This window comes from Pristis pectinata, chromosome 33 (assembly GCF_009764475.1).
Source record: "Pristis pectinata isolate sPriPec2 chromosome 33, sPriPec2.1.pri, whole genome shotgun sequence".
Classification (NCBI taxonomy): Eukaryota; Metazoa; Chordata; class Chondrichthyes; order Rhinopristiformes; family Pristidae; genus Pristis; species Pristis pectinata.
The window spans coordinates 4,019,047-4,038,449 of record NC_067437.1 but is presented as its reverse complement, the minus strand read 5'-3'; the positions used below and the strand labels follow the sequence as shown (position 1 = coordinate 4,038,449).

General features: G+C 44.4%; 1 protein-coding gene across 1 annotated transcript in view; it reads right to left on the bottom strand.

Annotated features, from left to right (window-relative positions):
* Positions 1–18,633, bottom strand: part of LOC127585683 (carnitine O-palmitoyltransferase 1, liver isoform-like) — a 98,920-nt gene extending 80,287 nt beyond the window's left edge. Inside the window, 1 exon segment of the mRNA XM_052043356.1 lies at positions 18,511–18,633. The gene's annotated coding sequence lies outside the window, so the exon portion shown is untranslated.
* Positions 18,634–19,403: the final 770 nt, after the last annotated feature.

Here is a 19,403-nt window from a genome sequence, read left to right as displayed (position 1 = left end):
AGGCTTGTATCTGCTGGAGTTTAGAAGAACGAGAAGTGATTTGATTGAGGGGTTTTGACGGGGTGGATGCGGACAGGATGTTTTCTCTTGTGGGTGAATCTAGAACCAGTGATCACTTGTTTAAAATAAGCGGTTTAAGACAGGAATGAGACAAACTTTTTTCTCTCAGAGAGTCACAAGCCTTTAGAACTCTTTTCCAAAGACAGCACTGGAAGCAGAGCAATTGACTATTTTCGAGGCAAGGGTAGGTGAATGCTTAATTATCACAGAGGTGAAAGGTTACCACAGGTAGACAGGAATGTTCAGTTGAGATTACAATCAGGTCAGCCATGATCTTTTTAAATGGCATGGGAGACTTGAGGGGCCTATGGTTCCTAATTTATATGTTCTTAAGTAGGAAAAAAATGTATGACTCCCATGAACAACCAAGAAAATCTGAAGAGGTGGTGAAATACTGTTTGATCAATCAGACAACAAAGTTTATTCACCACCAAAATGGTGTAGTAATGTGGTATGCTGTGGGATAAATATGGCAAGTGATCAAAGGCAAATACGCAATGGATCCATGGCAGTAAATCGGTTTATTATTGTCACATGCATCTAGATACAGTGAAAAACTTTGGTTTGCATGCCATCTCTACAGAACATTTCATTACAACAGTGCATTGAGGTAGTACAAGAGAAAACAGAAACAGAATGCAGAATAAAGTGTTACAGTTATAGAGAAAGTGCAGTGCAGTGCAGGCAGACAATAAGATGCAAAGCCACAACAAGGTGGATTAAGAGGTCAAGAGTCCATCTTATCATACTAGGGAACCATTCAAAAGTCTTATAGTAGTGGGATAAAAGCTGCCTGTAAGCTTGGTGGTATGGTGGTATGCACTTTCAGGCTTCAGCCCAATTTTTTTTTGGGGGGAGGGGAGAGGAGAGGAGGTGGTGGTGGCGGGGCAAGAGAGAATGTCTGTTAATCCTAATGACTGCAAGAAGTCCTTCAGGTTTGTACCACCATATAGGAAAATCAGGAATGGGAAATGCCATACACCTTGAACAAATTACTTTGTATGAGTTACTAACCAATAGCTAATAACTTATCAGAAAGTCATTACAAGTTGCACATGTTCAATTGATCTGACTGATACTGACCATTATATAAAGTATTTCATAATGACCTTTTCTTCAATAAATAACAATTGAAAATTCTCTGCTTCATTACACTGCAGGTCAACAGATAAAAACTACATTAGCCTGAGGTAGTATCATGCACTCACTTTTAAACATTCCATATATTTGAGGGGTTAGCAGAAGCCCATATCTGCAATCGTACTCAGTTATGTGGGAACCTTGCCAGTTTGGGTTGTGAGCAGACAGAGCAGTATGACAGTGATTGACTCAAGTCTTTTGCCCCCAGTTTCCTCTATATATGCTAAAAATGTTTTTAACCATGTCAGTGATCCTCCTATAACCTAAACCAAATGGCCGTTGTTTAGTGTGGGCCTAGTTATTGAAAACTCCCAGCCAAATCCTACCCTATCTTTATCCATTACACATACTGATATACATTAGTATAGTGTTAAGCAGCCATAAACAGGATTAATTACATATTTTCTTTTTCTCAAGATCTAGGCATGGTGTGTCTGCAATGTTTAACTGATTTGTACATTGCTATTTCGATCTCAAGACCATAGATCCACAATAGAAGTTAAACACGTATTTGAGAGAGAAAAACGAATATAAAAATTTAATGAGACTTAGAGTGAAAAGACACTTGAATGGAGCACAAATAACAGCACAGACCAGTTGGGCCAAATTACCTGTTTCAGTTCTGCAAATTCTATGTAATCTCTCATGAATGCCTGGGGCTCTTTGTGTTTGGCAGAGGGCATTCACCAAAAGGACACCAGTCCCCAGCAGTCCACTAGTGCAATAATTTCAGCAATAACAAGAAGGTCACTACTTATTTTCTTCTTCTCTGCACTCAACCTATGTAAAATCCATAACAGAGAAACGTTTTCTTGTTCCACCCAAATTAGGCTCCTTTGTGAAATAGCACTCTCACAAGCAACTGATAGATTCAGGAATTATTTAGGGAGCGGGAACATGAAATACCAGTTGTTCTACAGACCTGCTTTCAATGCATTCCACTGCAACTGGAAGAACCAGATATCACGAGCAGTTTGTTGCGGTTTCTTTTTAATATTTTATACAGGCTGCAATGTCTATCAAAATTGTTTTTTTTCCCCAATAGCAGACTATTCATTTTAAGCACCAAGTATTCTAAAGGGAATCCTTCAGATCCCATTGACAAATTTACAAATTACTGACACAATACACTGACTTTGTTTAAAGGACACCAGCAGCACTAACAAAACCAGTATTTCTCACCCTTGAACTGAGTGGCTTGCTGAATCATTCAATGGGCAATTAAAAGTTATCCACACTGCTGTTGATCTGGAGTCAAGTATAGGACTGACCAAGTAACATTAGCAGATTTCTTTCCTTAAAGCTTATTAGTGAACTTTTTATTTGAAATGAAAATCCAGTAGTTTCTTGGTCACCATTACTGACACTAGCATTATAAATTCAAAATTTCTTCAAAATTCACCAGCTGCCAAGGTTGGATTAACCTCATTTCTCTGGATACTAGTCCAGTAACATAATTTTGTTATTGTATCTCAAGCCTTGGAATGGGTTTTCAATTACTGGGAATGTGTAAAAGGCAGCCAACAGCTGTGAAAGGCTAGAAAAATAACAGTCCATTGATGTATTTCCTAATGAGAAAAATACTACTTACAAAAAGAAAACAAAAAAAATCATCAGAAATATATTTTTAAAGAGATTTTTAAATGTAGAGAATGAGCAAACAAGTTAAACTTCAGGGAAATAATTTCTATTTCAGCCCATGTAAAGACATCAAGTTGTCCAGATGTGCATTATTTGACACATCCTCAAATGCACACTCATTGGAATCAACTTGGATGTAATGTCACCAGCTGTTTCAGTTAATATCAACAAACAACATCTCTCCACCACCACTTTCAGTTCCTTAACTAACTTAGCCACAAATTAAGTCGCTATCCACCACCAAGATACCTCTTTACATTTAAACAATTTTTCCTACTTCTGCCCATCTCACCACAGCCAATACTTAATTTTTTATTCACATTTTGATCAACTTAAGATCCAATTCCTGTAGACATGTACAGTTAAGATTACATAGGTTATAGTTTGCAGAAACAAGCTACCATCTATAAGGCACAAGTCAAGAGTGTGATGGAATATTCTTTACTTATCTGGAGGAATGCAGCTCCAACAACATGCAAGCAGCTCTATACTGTAAAGACCTAAGCTTTCCACGATCAAACCAGCCAGAACAATAATTCCCTTCACTGTCAGTGCACATTGTTGATGATATATAATGCAGTCAATATGCATTGCAGTTATTTGCTTAGATTACTCTGTCAGTGCCTTCTAAACAAAACACACCATGCAATTCTTCTACAACCCTATGGAGAAGAGATTACTGATGCCTAGCTATGATTATATAAAGTATATGTTGCAGAAACGAGCCATTCCACCCAACCAGTGCATGTTCTGTCTCTTATTTGTCTATCAGTATAACCCTCTATTCCCTTCACCCTTTCCTGCTTGTCTAGCCTCATCTTAAACGTTTCTATATTAATTGCTTCACCCACTTCCTGAGGTAGCAAGTTCCATACTCTCATCACTCTTGGGTTAAAGAAGCTGCTTCTAAATTACCTACTGGAGTGACCATCTTATAATGATGGCCCCTAATTATATACGCCCTGCCCCACAAACAGAAACTGTCAAAACCTTCCATAATCTAACATTTTTATTAGGTCATCTTTTAGACTTCTTTTCTCAGAACAGTCTGTTCACCCTTTCCTGATATGCACATCCTCACATTTCTAGTGTCACCACAAATCATCTCTCCACACTTTCCAACACCTTTAAATTATTTTTATAGTGCAAGCATAACTTCTCTACTTTTCAGCTCTATTCCTCTGGTAGTAAATCCCAGTGCTTGGTTTGCTTATTTACAGTCAAAATTCCTTTTATTTCTCTAATCTACCTTTGAATCATAATAAAAACAGAAAACGCTGAAAATACTCAGCAGTTCAGGTTGCATCTGTGGTAAGGGAGACAGAGTTAACCTTTTACAGAGTTGATCTTTTACCACAGATTTGACCTGACCTGCTGAATAGTTTTGGTATTTTCTGCTTTTATTTTAGATTGTGCCACCTAGACTCACACTTTCCAATGAATGGGACATCATCATTCTTCCTATCAAAATGTACTATCTCACATTTATCTCTGTTGGAATTCATTTACCAATTATTTGTCCAGTCTACACATTCATTAATGTCCTCCTTAACTCATGCACTCCTCCTCTATATTGGCCATTTCTCCAATTTGCTATCATCTGCAAATTTAGATGTGGTTTCAGATCCTAAACCATTAATGTAAATTGTGAACAGCAGTGGATCCCAGTGGAATACCATAACAACCCACCTTCCACTGTGAATAGCTATACTTTACTCTCATTGTTTGCTCTCTCTTCTGAAAGGTACCACAGAATTCCCTTGCAGGAAGGTTCCCTGATGGTGGGGACGGCCAGGGGAGAAAGTTAAACAAATTTAGCATGGGAACAGTGCAGGAAGGTATCAAAGAATAGGAGAAAACAAAAGTCAAAAAAAGGATTGGCAAAGATAAGGCCAAACTAACAAAGCACATGAAAATCTAACATTGGTTTATAGTGCATGCTTAACACATTTCTTGCTTTTACATACAAGGTTGTGATTGATCATGTAGGATTAAAATATTGTGGCAATAACAGGAACTTTGTTTAAACAGAGGGCAGGAATAGCTTCTAAATATTCTGAATACGAAGCGTTCAGGAGAAATGAGAAGGGAAGAGAATGGGGGGAGTAATTGTATTGATTAAGGAAAATATAGCAGTGTTGCTGAGTGAGGAAATCCTGGAACAATCAAGGGCAGAATCTGCTTAAGGGACCCGAGATTTGAAAGAACAGTCTATAACGATGCCCTAGTTATCAACTTCCAAATCCTACCGATTCTGGAACTGTTCCCATGTATTGGATAGTGACAAATATAACCTCACTATTTAAGAAAGGAGAAAAAAAACAAAATTGAGCTATTAGTCTAATGTGAGTAGTAGAGAGGATGTTGTAATTTATAATGAAGGATACAATAACAACCTTGAAAAAAATAATAGAATTGAGCAGAATCAGCATGGACTTATGAGAGGGAAATCACGTTTGACTAATCTGTTCAAATTCTTTTTGGGGACGTGACCAGCAGAATAGAAAAGGGCAAAAAAATTGAAGTAGTGTATTTAATTTTTTTTATATACAAGACTTTTATTAAGGTCCCACACAAGAGGTAAATCAGCACATGGAATTGGGGATAATATATTGAAATGAACTAAGAATTGGTTAACTAACTGAAAGCAAAGACACGGAATAAGCAGGTCTTTCTCAGGCTGGCAGGCTGTGACTACAGGGGATACTGCAGGGATCGGTGTCTGGGTCCCAGCAGTTAACTATCTACATCTGCTGGCTAAAAGGATCAAATATCATATTTCCAAGTTTGCTGATGACAAAATAGGATTATGAGGGGAATGAAAGGAGGCTTCAAGGAGATAAGAGGTGAGATTGAGTAGATAAAGCCTGTATTATAGAGAGTTTGGAAGAGTGAGAGGTTATCTCATTGAAAGGTATAAAATTCTTGACAGGGTGGATGCACAGAATTTGCGTGCTGAGAAGTCTGGCACCAGGAATCTCAGAGTAAGAGGTAGGCCATTTAAGGCTGAGACGAGGAGGAATCTCATTACTTAGAGGGTGGCAAATCAAAGTAATTCTTTACCCTGAAGGCCTATCATTTGAATTCATTCAAGACAGAGTTCATTAGATTTCTGGATATCAAGAGATATTGGAATAGTGCAGGAAAGTGGAGCTGAGGCAGTAGGTCAGCCTTGATCTTGATCAATGGCACAGCAGGTTCAAAGGGTCAAATGGTCTACTTAATTTTCATGTTTTTACATTAACACAACACTGGAACTATTCTATAGGCTGCCAATAAGTTGGATAGATATTGAGGAGCAACTTTGCAGGGAAACTACAGAGATGTGTAAAAGCCAGAGAATAGTGATAAAGGGAGATGTCAAAATGAGGAACTTCAACTACCCAAATATAGACTGGGATAGCAATAAGAGGGAGGAGCTCCTAAAGTCTGTTCAGGAGAATCTTCTTGATTGGAATGTTGCTGGCCAAATGGGAAAAAAAACATTGCTGGACTTGATTCTGAAAAATAGGCCATATAAGGTTTCGGTGGGGAACATCTAATAAACAGCAATTATAATATCATGAAGTTTAGAGTAAGAAAAGGATATAGAGCCCTCCAAGGTGAAAACAGTCAATTAGAGAAAGGCAAATTTCAATAGCATGAGAACAGAGCTTGCTGATGCAAATAGAATCAACACTGCTTTAAGATGATGATGTTTGGGTACATTGCCATGATGGAGAAGAACAGGGAAAACCTGAGCTCCCCACGTTGCAAAAAAAGAGGGTAAAAAAAAACAGTAAAGAGCATATGATGGATACAAGTGAGAACATGGCTGATTGCAAATAGTTCTGAAGGGAAGTAAAAAGCAACAAGAAAGTAAGAGAAAAAAGTGGCAGCAAATATAAAATGGAATCCATAAATATTTCACAGGTACGTGAACAGGAAAATGGTTGTAAAGGTAGATTTGGGACAGATTGGAGACCAAATATGAAATCTACTCATGGAGGCAGAGTGTATAGCTGAAGCATGATACGAGTATTTTACTTAAGTCTTCATCAAGGAAATTGATGCTATTGAAATCTCAGCGAAGGAAGATGTGGTTCAGATTCTGGATAGAGAATAAATTGATAAAGGAGATACTAGAAAGATTAGATGTATTTAAAGTGAATAAGTCACCTGGTACTGATGAAATTAAGGGAGAAAAGTAAGGCAAAATCTTTCAAACATCCATAGATTCAGTGGTATTGTTTTAGGACTAGAAAACTGCAGATTACATCCTCATTCAAAAAAAGGTGTAAGTGTAGCGGTCCATACACACAGGACTCGAACCGCCATCGGCGGCCGTGGGCGGACGCGCGGGAGCATGTCGTGAATGAACCGCGGGGCGGGCCTTCCGGCGGGAACCTTACGTCACGTCCGCCCCACGTGGGCCCGGAGAGGCTCTCAGGTACTTTAGCATGCACGCGTTTTGTCTGAGTGAGTAAAGTGTGTTTTGAATTCAACCTCCTCGTCTCCAAGTTTTTCTTCGGAAACATGCCGCGTCTGGCTACATTTGGTAACCCCGACGCTTCCAGACGGCATCTGGAACCCACGACATGCATTCCAACGACTCGCACAACGCAGTCTCGCTCAAGCTCCCGACTTTCTGGGTCGCTCAGCCCCATGTTTGGTTTGAGCAGGCTGAGGCCCAGTTCAGTCTCAGAGACATTACAGCCGACGCCACACGGTACTACTACATGGTCAGCGCATTCAACCAGGACACGGCAAGCCGGATTATCGCCTTCCTGCACCAACCACCAACGGAGGACAGGTACGCTAAGATCAAGGCGCTCCTAATCCATACTTTCGGACTCCCCCGCCACGATTGAGCCGCGCGGCTCCTGCACATGGACGGCCTGGGTGACCGCAAGCCATCCGAGCTGATGAACAATATGCTGGTGCTCGTGGACAGCCATAAGCCATACCTTCTATTCGAACAGTTGTTCCTCGAGCAACTGCCACAGGACATTCGCCTCCTCCTCACGGCTAAAGATTTCAGCGACCTACGCAGGCTCGCGGCCAGGGCGGACATTCTGTGGCAGAGTAAACAGTGGGGAGCGGCCTCCATCTGCCTAACCACAACTGCACAGCCCAAGGCCAAGACCCCACAACTGAAGCTGCTGAGACCCACGGGGGACAAGGATGAGGGTTCGGACCACTGGTGTTTTTAAATCACCAGAGATGGGGCTCGAACGCGCGCCGCTGCCACCCACCATGTGCCTTCCTGGGAAACGCCGGGGCCGGCCGTCACGACAGCCTCCTATTCCTCTGGAACCGACACTCCGGGCGACATTTCCTGATAGACACCGGGGCTGAAATCAGCGTTTTTCCCCCCTCCAACGTGGACACCCATAACGCCATCCCAGGTCCCGATCTCACCGCTGCAAACGGCACCACTATCCAAACGTACGGCTCGCGAACTATCCCGCTGCATTTTGGGCCCAGCCGTTTCACTTGGACCTTCACAGTGGCAGCAGTATCACAGCCGTTACTGGGGGTGGATTTCCTACGGGCCAACCGTCTTCTGGGCGACCTGAAGGGCCAGCGTTTGGTCCACGCCGAGACGTTCCAGACCTTCCAGCTCGGGGAAGCCCAGCTACCGGCCCTCCACCTGGACTCTGTCACACTCTCGGGTGACGAGTTCACCAGGGTGCTGGCAGATTTCCCCTCCATCATCACCCCACAGTTCTCCACAACCAATCCCAAGCACAGCGTGCAGCACCACATTCCCACACAAGGACCACTGCTGCACGCCCGAGCCCATAGGCTCCCACCTGACAAGCTCCACCTCGCCAAGGAGGAGTTCCAGAAGATGGAGGAGATGGGGATTATCCATCGCTCAGACAACCTGTGGGCATCCCCGCTGCACATGGTGCCCAAGTCCGCAGGAGGTTGGAGGCCCTGCGGAGACTACAGAAAGCTCAATGACGCCATGACTGCTGACCAATACCCGGTGCCTCACATCCAGGATTTCACGGCAAACCTACACAGGGCAACCACCTTTTCGAAAATCGATCTGGTCTGGGGGTACCATCAGATCCCCGTGCACCCCGATGATGTGCCCAAGACAGCCCTCATCATCCCCTTCAGGCTGTTTGAATTCCTGAGGATGCCTTTCGGCCTCAAGAATGCCGTCCAGACTTTCCAGAGGCTCATGAACTCGGTGGGGCGAGGCCTGGATTTCGTTTTCATCTATTTAGATGATATCCTGGTGGCCAGCAAGTCACACCAACAGCACGTGGCACATTTGCGCCAACTCTGCCAACACCTGAGCGACCATGGACTGGTAATCAACCCGGCGAAGTGCCAGTTCGGGCGGATGGAAATCGACTTTTTGGGCCACAGAGTCAATCGGCATGGCGCCGCCCCTCTACCGGACAAAGTCCAGGCCATCCGCTAGTTTCCCAAACCCAGCACGGTCAATTTGTGGGGATGGTAAACTTCTACCATCTTTTCGTGCCAGCGGCAGCACGCATCATGAGGCCCTTGCTTGGTCTAATAGCCGGCAAGGCCAAAGAGGTGGCACAGGATGCGGAGTCCACGGAGGCTTTCGAGCGGGCCAAAGAGGCATTGGCAAAGGCGACCCTCCTGGTACACCCAGGAGTCGCTGTATCCACAGCACTCACGGTTGACGCTTCCGACACGGCAGTCGGCGGAGTCCTGGAGCAGCTCGTAGAGGGCCAGTGGCGACCGCTTGCCTTTTTCAGCCGACACCTGTGACCGCCAGAGGCTAAGTACAGCGCTTTCAACAGGGAGTTGTTAGAGCTCTACCTGGCTATCTGGCATTTCCGGAATTTCCTCGAAGGAAGGGATTTCACCGTGTATACAGACCACAAGCTCCTCACCTTTGCCCTTGCAAAGGTATCGGACCCATGGTCAGCTCAGCAGCAGAGGCACATCTCCTTTATTTCAGAGTTCACCACAGACGTCCGCCACATCTCAGGGAAGAACAACGTGGTCGCCGACACACTGTCCCGCCCCCACATTCACTCAGTGACCATCTCGTCCCTAGGGATCGACTACACAGCGCTGGCGGAGGCGCAACAGGCGGACACTGAGATCCCGGCTTACCGCAGCGCTGTTTCGGGACTCCAGTTGGAGGACGTCCCTGTCGGCCCGACAGTGGCTCGGCTCCTGTGCGACACGTCTACTGGCAAACACTGGCCCGTGGTACCAGCAGCATGGAGGCGCCGGGTGTTCGACATGCTACATGACCTGGCCCACCCGTCCATCCGGGCGTCCATCAAATTGGTAGCAGACAAATTCGTCTGGCACGGTTTGCACAAGCAGGTCAGGCATTGGGCCAGGACCTGCATACACTGCCAGACCGCCAAATCCAGCGGCATGTGAAGGCCCCCCTCCAGCAGTTCCAGCCAACGCTCGGGAGGTTTCGGCACATCCATGTAGACATTGTTGGCCCCCTACCTGTCTCCCGGGGTGCCAGGTGTATCTTTACCATGGTCGACAGGTTCACCAGATGGCCGGAGGCCATACCGCTAACAGACACGTCCACCAAATCCTGCACCAGGACGCTCATCGCAAACTGGATCGCCAGGTTTGTGGACAGCACTGGCGCAGCTCCTGGGCACCCGGCTACATCACACCATGGCGTACCATCCCCCGTCCAATGGTTTGGTCGAGCGGTTCCACAGGCACCTCAAGTCGGCTCTGATGGCGCGCCTCAGGGGCCCTAACTGGACAGATGAGCTCCCCTGGGTCTTACTGGGCATCCGCACGGCCCCCAAAGAGGACCTGGGCACCTCCTTGGCGGAGTTGGTCTATGGCATCCCCCTGATGGTCCCGAGCGAGTTCGTGCCAGAGGCCCGAGGTCCAGCAGGCACACTGGCAGAGATGCTGACGAGGCCGTGGGACAAGGTAGGGACCCTGGCACTGGTTCCGACCTCCAGGCATGGCACGACACTGTCCTTTATCCCTAAGGACCTCTGGGATTGCGAGTACATTTTCATTCGCAGGGGCATGCACGTCACCCCTACAGCGGCCATGCGAAGGACCCTTCAAGGTGATCCAGCACAACAGGTCTATGTGTGTCGTGGAGGTGGGTGGCCATGAGGAGACTTTTACAGTGGACCGCCTCAAACCGGCGCATTTGGACATTGAGCAACCGGTGAGGGTACCCGTACCACACTGGCGAGGCAGGCCACCCAAGCGGGACGCACAGACTGGGGGCCCCACGCCCCCGATGGACGTTTCTTGGGGGGGGGCGGGGATGTAACGGCCCGTACACACAGGACTCGAACCGCCATCAGCGGCGGTGGGCGGACACGCAGGAGCGTGTCATGAACGAACCATGGGGCGGGCCTTCCGGCGGGAACCTTACGTCACATCTGCCCCACGTGGGCCCGGAGAGGCTCTCGGGTACTTTGGCACGCACGTGTTTTGTCTGAGTGAGTAAAGTGTGTTTTGAATTCAACCTCCTCGTCTCTGAGTTTTTCTTCGGAAACGCGCCACGTCCGGCTACATAGGGATAAATCCAATAATTACAGGTCAGTTAGTTTAACTTCAGTAGAGGGAACAGTTCTAGATACAATAATCAAGAATAGAATTAGCTGTCACTTGTCGACAGGCAAATTGCAGGCAAATGCTGACTGATTTAATAAAGCCCGTGTGTATTTGTTAGAGACAAATTGCATCTAATGGAATTAATAGTGCTTTGATGGAGTAACAGAGAGTCAACAAGAGAAATGCAGTGAGGTAATATACATGCACTTGCTAAGATTGTCAGCAAGACTGAAGGCCAAAAATTAAAAGGGTGTGAAGTACAATGCATTGAAAAAGCAAGAGGAAACAGTAGTAGTAAAAGGATCAGTATTAGGACTTTGCTTTTTTCAAAATATATTAATGATTTGTCTGTACAGGCTGCAATATCCAAATTTGCTACCAATACACGATGTGGAAGCATGGTTAATTATGAGAAGGGAAGCCATAGCCTTCAAGGATATAAACAGGCAAGTGAAATGGGCTAATAAAAAACATATGAAATTTAATATTGGAAAACTTTAACTGGTACTCTTTGATAGGAAGAATGAGAAAACCCAATATAACAAGAAAGCACAATTGTAAAAGGGGTACAAGAACAAAAAGATCAGGGAGTATTTGTATGTAGTTCATTAAAAGTAGCAGAGCAGGTTGAGAAATTGGTGAAGTTGTATACAGGAAACTAGGTTTCATAAACAGATACATGCAATACAAGAGCAAGGAAATCACGATGAACCTTTATATATTGGTTCAGCCACAAGTGGAAGACTGTGTCCAGTTCTGGGGACCACAGTTTAGAAAAGATGCGATTGCTTTAGAAAGGGTGCAGAGAAAATAGACGTAAATCATTCCAGGGCTAAGCGCCTTTAGCTACATGGTTCGACTGAAGATAAAGGGCTTGTTCTCCTTGCTATCACGGGATCCAAAAGATATTATTATAGAAAAAGAGAAGAAAACTGTTCCCATTGGCCCAAGAATCAAAAATTAGGGGAGATAGATGATTGACAAAATAACTAAAAAACACAGCAAGCAGTTAAGTCTGGAAGGCACTGCCAGATTCAATTGTACCATTCAGTAAAAAGGAAACGTACAGGGCTACAGAGAGGGGAACCAGCCAGAGTGCTTTTGCATAGAGCCGATAAAACTCGACAAGTCAAACAGCCATCTTCTGTACTGTAATTCTATGACATCCTTTACTTTACAGAACCACAAGCTTCCAGGTCTTTAAAATTAGAGATTAAACTGTATCCAAATGAAGACTAACTGAACTAGCATGGGAAAAAGCAGTGGATTTAAAATCTTTTTCTTGCCCTCAGGAATCAGAGAAGCACTTTGCATTTTTTTTTAAACTTCAAATTGACATTGAAGCCAAGAAATTTAATCACATAATTCTGCTTTTCTCAGTATTACACTATTAAAAACTTATAATCCCAGAATATTCTTCAAAAAGACCACTTCTGGGTCAGTTCCTTTCAGCTTGGAAACTCAACAGAGCACATCACTGCACACGTCAACCATGCATGCCTGACACAATTCCCATATCAGTCTTACACAGTTGTCATTGTCGACATCATGTCACAATCCTCTTGTAGCACTCTGGGGAAAATTAGACTCACCATCATGTGCACTTTCAGAACAACTATGTTAAGTAACACTATATTGGTTGAAACCTGTGCAAATCCCAATATCACCCCTATACAGAACAGACCATTCTCCAACATCTCTGATCTCATTCCAAACCCTGTGAAGTCCAAACTCCCCGATATTCCTGATGATCTGGACACAAACCCACAGCTATCCTGAGCCGCCAACACCCTAAATGACCCAGCAATCCCGTCAAGGAAGGCCCAAACTCCACTCCACAACTGTGCCCCTCCATTCCTGGTCACTTGTCAATCCAGCTGACATACTACTCACACCACCACCTCTCTCCCCAACTGCCATACACTGTGTGGTTATACAATTGGTGAGCAACGTGTCTTACTGTCAAAATCATTGTCATCAGAATGCACTAGAATACTTATGAAATCCAATAATGTGAGCTAATCCCGTGGCCTCACTAAGGGTATACACAGCTCTACAGAAACTGAAATGCTGAACTCAGGGTTCAATAGCACTCAAAACTTAAATAAAGTGTCAAAAATTAACAAGCTCTGTAAATCTTTGTTTTGGAAAGGACTCCCTGTTTGGAATACTTTCTAAACCAAGACAAATATTTTCCACTCATTGGTTACTAATGTATCTACTTCTCTCCTCGCTTCATTCAACATACCAGAAAGTCAATGGCATGAAACAAGCGTCTGAAAACCATAGTAATTATGGCTGAATAACACCCATTCTTCACTTTTATCTGTATTAAAAGTCATCTGCTGTGCTATACATCTTCCAGACTCTGCTGTTCTACTTCCTCCTCATTGTTTTTCATATTTTGTATGGTCTGAAAACTTTGACATTATTCCCTGCATACTCGAGTCTGGGTCATTGATACATGTCAATAAATGCTTAAGTTCCCAATACTGTCTTCTGGGTGAACCAATGATACTTTCCATTAGACTGAAAAACAACTGTTTAGCGTAAGAAAAGGTTGTTAAAAATGCATCTGGTCTGAGTTTTACAAAAGACGAGGAAGTTGTGTAAATTTTTATAAATCACTGATTGAGCTCCAGCTGGAGAAGCATGCCTTAATTCCAAGTACCACACTTAAAAAAGATGCCAAGGTCTTTGAGGGGGTGCATTGAATTAAGAACTCAAAAAGCAACAGGGACAAGGGACTAATGTCAAGCCTGGATTGATATTAGAGAAGGAGAAGGTATTTAAAGAGGATTTTGAATTTATGAAGGGTTTTAATAGAATAAATAATAGAAATGACTTCAAATTGTAAAGGGGTCCAGTAATGAGAATATAGATTCAACAGTAATTTCCAAAAGAGACTTTCATGGATATTTGAAATTTTAAAATATTGTTGGACTTCACAAAAAGAGCAGAATTTATTGAACAATGTTAAAGAGCAAGCAGAAGTACAAAAAGCAAATAGCTTTCTTCTGTACTGTACAATTCTCAGCAACCACACTCCAGGTCACTGATTATCCATAAGTATGTCACCTCCAGAGTATTATGATGTAGAATACATTGTGAACAGTGGGGAACTAGGAAACACTGATATACAGAGGGTTCTTGGTATGCTGGTTCATGAGACAAAGTAAACATACAGGTATGAGTAGAGGAAATAATTAGGGAATAAATGGTATGTTGGCCTTTACTCTAAGGGGGTTGGATTGCAAAGGTAAAGAAGCCTTGCTGAGATTTTACAGAGACCTTGCTGGACATTTCATACAGCATCGTTTCCATCTCCAAAGGAGATAGAAGGTACACACTGCACCCACTGCGCTTCAGCGGTGGAGAGATTTTTAGGGTGGTGGATGGGATACCGATCAAGTAAGCTACTTGTCCTGCATGCTGTTAAGCTTCTTGAGAGTTGTTAGGGACACACTCATGCAAATGCAGCATCTTCCATCACACTCCCCATTTGCCTTCTAGATGGTGGGAAGCCTTTAGCATGTCTGAGACCTTGGAAAATATAACAATACAGCAAAATCCAACAAATTTACAGTGAGAGAAGATCACCAGGCAGACAAAGAAAGATTTAAGCTCAAACACCCTTGAAGAAGTGCAAAGATGTGCTGATGTTGGAGAGGGTTCAGAGGAGATTTACGAGGATGATTCCCGGAATGAAAGGGCTTATGTATGATGAGCATTTGTTGGCTCAGAATGTACTCACTGGAGTACAGAAGAATGAGAGGGGACCTCATAGAGACATTTAAAATGTTGAAAGGACTGGACAGAGTAGATGTGGTCAAGCTGTTTCCCTTGGTGGGTGAGTCCAGGACCAGAGGGCACAATCTTAGAATTAGAGGGTACAGGTTTAAAACAATGAGGAGAAATTTCTTTAGCCAGAGGGTGGTGAATTTGTGGAATTCCTTGCCACGTACAGCAGTGGAGGCCAGATCATTGGAGGCGTTTAAGGAAGAGATAGATAGATATCTAAATAGTCGGGGTATCAAGGGATATGGGGGTAAGGCTGGAAATTGGGGTTAGGATTTTTTTTGCCCTCCCCCCCCAATTTCTCATTTCTTTTTCCTTTTTCCTTTTCTTTGGAGCAGACTCGATGGGCCGAATGCTCCCTTGTCTTGTGATCTTGTGAACATGCTCACAGTCTTCTGCTCATGCCTGCTTAGGAGCAGCAGCATTCAGGATGGTACTGAGAACTGAGGTCTTGCTTCAAGATCACACAGAAACCCTATGTAAGTAGGAAGCACACTACCTCAAAAAAAAAACGCCCACCCATCTGTGGAAGAATCTGTGGTTCCCACAGTGGCCTCATCAACCATCTCAGACCCCACAGAACTGGAGTGGAAGCAAGTTGTCCTCAATCCCAAGATACTTGCCTAGGAAGTGACAGTTAAGGAGAAGGGGAAGGAAGGAGGACAATGGTCAGAATTCATTTAATGCAATAAAGTCGTAGCATGGCAGTCTACCAACCCGTATTAGAATTTGCTTAGCCACCTGATGCTCCGAGTGGCTTAGCTTGTCTCCACATCTAACAGTTCTTTTGTTTAAAGAGGAATATTTTTGACTGCTGGTACTTTGCCCTCCTCCCCAAAGGAGGTACAGCCATGGCTAATAGATCAATGTCAACTGATTAAACAAGAATGCTGATCAGGAAAGAGCAAATGGAAGAACCTTCTAGAGAGAAAATTAAAATTCAGCCAGATAGGCAGCACTTTGAGGCATCCTGGCTAAGAAGCAATTCTGGATTTCAAGTATTTAAGGACATGTTGGGACAGTATTCTATTGCATAAATGAAAAAAAATTAAAGCAATTCAGCAAAAGCAAAGCATTGCAGGGGTTATAAATCTGAAATAAAACAGAAAAATTTAAAAATATTTCACAAATCAGATAGCTCCTGTGTGTTGAGAGAGAAACAGTTACATTTTCAGAGTTCTGATGAACGAACACCCATCAACCTGAAACATTAACTATTTCTCACTCCATAATTCCTCTCCCCACCACAGATGCTGCTTGACTTGAGGTCCTCCAGTAGATTGTTTGTTGCTCCAGATTCCAGCATCTGCAGTCTCTTCTGTCTCCGTTCTTTGATGCCACTGGGGTTGCCTAATCTGTTCCTACAGTCACACCAAGGGTCTGTTTGGCCAGGTTACATTGATCATCTGCTGCAAGCAAAGGAAAGCTAACATACAAGATGGCACACTGGAGCTACTAGGGGAAGCTTGCTCACTGCCAACTTTTACGGCACCAATACCCATCCAACACATATCCAAATATGGTTGATAACTGGCTCAAGCCCCAGTTATCCCATTAGCTTTTGCCTTCCCCCCACCCCACCAACCCTTTGGACATGACAAGGCTGAGTGCCCTCTTAACTTCTCCAAAGTCTTTCAAAAATGTTATCACCTCAATAGAAGGCAATATTTCAATTAGACTTTTCAGTCAAGTCCATGCCAACAACTGTGGTCACGAATTGACATATTGCATGTACATGTTTTATTTTAATTAATTAATTAAACTAATAACTTGGAAGTTACTATGCTTAAACAAAACTGGAAAGATTAGATTTTAGCCATTATTTAAAATATATGGAAAAAACAATTCATTCAAGCCACAATCCATGATTAGAAAGATTAGATTTTAGCCATTATTTAAAATATATGGAAAAAAACAATTCACTCAAGCCACAATCCATGATTAGAAAAATTGCATTCACATTCTCAGATATACCATTAAAATTTCAATTTCCCCATTACAACAAATCCAGTGGTAACACCGTGTTCCTCAGCCCAATATCTCTTACAACAGAGAAACTATGCAAAATATAGAAACAGAGCTTGCTGCAGAATTTATCATCCATAGTTCACCCCTCCCTCTAAACCAACCATAAATCCTTCCACAGCTTTCTTTTCATGTATTTATCCAGCTTCCTCAGTGCATCTACATTAGCTGCTCAAATCATTATTTTCTGTTGCAAGTTCCACATTTCCACCAACTACTGGGTAAATAAGTTTCTCCTGAATTCCCCCCAGAATGCATATGAACTCAGGAAACACACCTATAAGCTTTGTCTTCTTGCTTCCTCATGAGGCATTTATCCTTCTTACTCTAAATCCCTCTCCACTGTAACCTCCACCTCCCTCATTGAAGGCACAACCTCCTCTCCCTCAGGTAGTGACATATATCCTGTCACCCCTCTCTGAGTCTATGACTCACATCATCTTCTCTGTGACCCAATCTTGCGACACTCCTGAGCCAGTGATAAGCCTCCCCATCACTTCTCTCAGTCTATAACCCATCTCTTGTCACGTAATGTCCGCCATCTCTCCAGCTCGTGAAGCCCACAGTCAAAAGCCCTCTTCCCTCCCATTTTGTTTTCTTGAGATCTCCATATTTTGTCTCTCCTTCATTACTCTTAAAATACACAAGTTCTCCTTCAGTTTCTCTGCTTTCTTTTCCTGTGATTAATAACACCATTTTCCCAGCCCATCTACGGATCTTCCATCCATGAGTCGCTACTACTAATCTCCTGATAAGGCTCTTTGTCACTCTTATTGTGACCCTATGCTTTGATGCCCTCCCATACACTCTGACATCATTTGCTTTCTCTATGACACAACCCACTCATTGTGCTTTCTTATTCCTTTGCCACTCTTCACTCAGTGACACCTCCTGTTCTTGTGACTGGATGTAGTTCCCATTTTCTCCTGATATCATTTTTCCTTTTCATGACTTTCCACCACAATATTCTCCTCCCTCACCATCAGCTGCCCACTCCCACCAACACCATTGACACCTCCCTTTTTCTCAACCATTGGCCCATCTCACCCTTCAGCCAATGCCCCGCCTCCTGTCAATGGTCCCGCCCCCAACTATTGGCTCCGCCTCCTGTCAATGGCCCCGCCCTTCATCCAGCCCCCTCCCGCGTCACCATCCCTTCCCCATTCCACGCTGACCACCTCCCATCGGCCCCACCCCTTCTCCAAAGGCCTCCCCACGCCACCACGGTTTTGCCCGTAGGCCTCGTCCCCTTTGCGTCCACCGTCCCCATCCCCTCTCCTGGTGACACCGCCCTGCACTACTCACCCGGCAGCGAACGGCCACCTCCCGGGCCCGGCTCCCCACTCTCGCGCGCCGCCGCTCCGCCCTCGAAGCGCGGCTGACGGAGCTGCGCGCGCCAAACCGCCGCGTCGACGTACGTCGTCGGCGCGAGCGTCTCGTCCGCCGTGACGTGTGGGCGCAGGTGGTGAGAGGTGGAAGGGCGGCCGACGCCGTAGGAAATGCCCTGCTAGGAGCTCATGAAGAGAAAACAACGTGGCGAGTGATGGTCAGTGTAAATGCCCCAAAGTGAAGCACTGACAGCATTGTACTTTAACCCGCGGCTTATGGAGACAGGAGGCGGGCTTATTGCCGGCATGGGACAGCGATCGTTGCCGGCAGGGGGCGGGGCTTGTTGCCGGCACGGGGCCACTTTGCCCTTAGAGCCTTTGCCGCCAAACACCAAGAGCACGCATGACCTCCATTTTCCTTTCTTTACCGTTGATTTCATGGAGCAATCTAGCGATCTCCGTTTTGACTGAATTCTGAGTCTCCAAAGTACACTTACTGAAGAATTCCAGAGATTCATCACCACTGAGTGAAAAAAATTCCCATCGGCTCAGTTTCAAATTACGTTTCGCTTTATTTCTAATTCTAGAATCAACCTCCCCAAACCTACCGTGTCGCATCCAAGACGTAGGGTCTCGGCCTGAAACGTCGACAACTCCTCCCGCCTCCCCCTAAACAACAGATGCTGTTCCACCCCCTGAGTTCCTCCAGTAGACTTTGTTGTTCCACATTCAAGCATCTGCAGTCTCCTGTCTTCAAACCATTCAATGAGGTTACTTGTCATTATTCCTAAGAATAGGGTCCCAGATGATCCATCAAATATGAAAGCCCTGCTGTGGAGGAGCTCCCAGCAAGTTTAGGCAAGGAAACCA